General features: G+C 45.2%; 1 pseudogene; it reads right to left on the minus strand.

Moving 5' to 3' along the window:
- Positions 1-415: 415 nt before the first annotated feature.
- On the minus strand, positions 416-591 carry LOC108178508 (DNA-directed RNA polymerases I, II, and III subunit RPABC4 pseudogene; annotated as a pseudogene).
- Between the last annotated feature and the right edge of the window lie 1,028 nt (positions 592-1,619).

The following is a 1,619-nucleotide window of genomic DNA, read 5'->3' on the forward strand; positions in this document are numbered from 1 at the left end:
GGCCGCAATGGCTGGGGCTGGGCCAGGCCAAAGCCAGGAGCCCAGAGCTTCTTCAGGTCTCCCATATGGGTACGAGGGTCCAAGATCTTGGAGCATTTCTGCTGCTTTCCCAGGTGCATTAGCAGGGAGCTGTATCAAAAGTGGAGCAGTCAGGGCACAAACCAGCACCCATATGGGATGCTGGGGTTGCAGGCAGAGGCTTAACTTGTTATACCACAACACCATTCCCGCAAGTATAGTTTAAGAAAATAAACCTTCATTGTCTGTCAGACTATTGAATTATAAGTTATGTAATTGAACAACTTTTTAAATATTAAGATACCCAAGTAGTTCAAAAAGATAAATATGCTAAAGCAAAAGCTATATAACAGCAACTCCAAGTACAGATGAAGATAGTCCTCTGAATTTGCACATGTCATTGAACATCAAAACCCACCAATCTTCTTGTTTATTCTTGTACATGATCCTGTATCCACATTCTCTGCATCTGATTGGATCCCTGGTTTTTATTTCAGTTTTGGTGTGACATTCTCCACAAATATATATCATTAGCTGCTGCTATGGGGGCTGAACATCCTTCTGGGTGTCCATTGTCAGTCCCTGTGTAGCATGGAGAAATTCTTCTAATACATTTATAATTTCATTTATTAGTAATTTATCTTTTGAATGGCATTATGTAGGATCTAACTTCCCATTTGTAGTTCTTTCAACACCATTTATTGAACATTTCATATTTTCCCACGGATTTGAAATACTAATTCTGATCATTAATTCGAAACTCTTCATCTGTTGGTTATTCCTGCTCCAGTATCAGGTGACAGCGCCTTTCGGTCCTGCACATCTGTGGTGACACTGCTTATCTTCACCTGCTCACCGGACTGCTATGCTCCTGTGGCCTCTCTTACTTTCTTATTTGCATATACACCATTTATTCTCTACCATCCAGTGTAACTCCTAGCGTTGCCTGTCCACTGCTTTCCTAGATCCATGTTATACAATTCTATCCTGTTCTTTTTTTATTATTATTATTTTTGACAGGCAGAGTGGACAGTGAAAGAGAGAGACAGAGAGAAAGGTCTTCCTTTGCCATTGGTTCACCCTCCAATGGCCGTGCGGCCAGCGTGTGGAGGCCAGCGCACCGCGCTGATCTGAAGGCAGGAGCCAGGTGCTTCTCCTGGTCTCCCATGGGGTGCAGGGCCCAAGCACCTGGGCCATCCTCCACTGCACTCCCTGGCCACAGCAGAGAGCTGGCCTGGAAGAGGGGCAACCGGGACAGAATCCGGCGCCCCGACCGGGACTAGAACCCGGTGTGCCGGCGCCGCAGGTGGAGGATTAGCCTAGTGAGCAGCGGCACCAGCCTCTATCCTGTTCTAATCTGGTTGAGGTTTGCCTTGATGACCCCTTTTTTAAAAAAAGAGATATAAATTTAAATATTTAAAATTTTTATTTATTTGTAGAGAGAAAGATACAGAGGAAATCTCCCATCCATTGATTTATGCCTGCAATAGCCAGGGCTGGACCAGGCCATAGTCAGGTGTCTGTAACTCAATCTGGGTCTTCCATGTGGGTGGCAAGGACCCTAGTACTTGAGCCACCACCTGTTGCTTCTCAGGGAGTGC

The sequence above is a fragment of the Oryctolagus cuniculus genome, chromosome 1 (genome assembly GCF_964237555.1).
Source record: "Oryctolagus cuniculus chromosome 1, mOryCun1.1, whole genome shotgun sequence".
NCBI classification, from domain to species: domain Eukaryota; kingdom Metazoa; phylum Chordata; class Mammalia; order Lagomorpha; family Leporidae; genus Oryctolagus; species Oryctolagus cuniculus.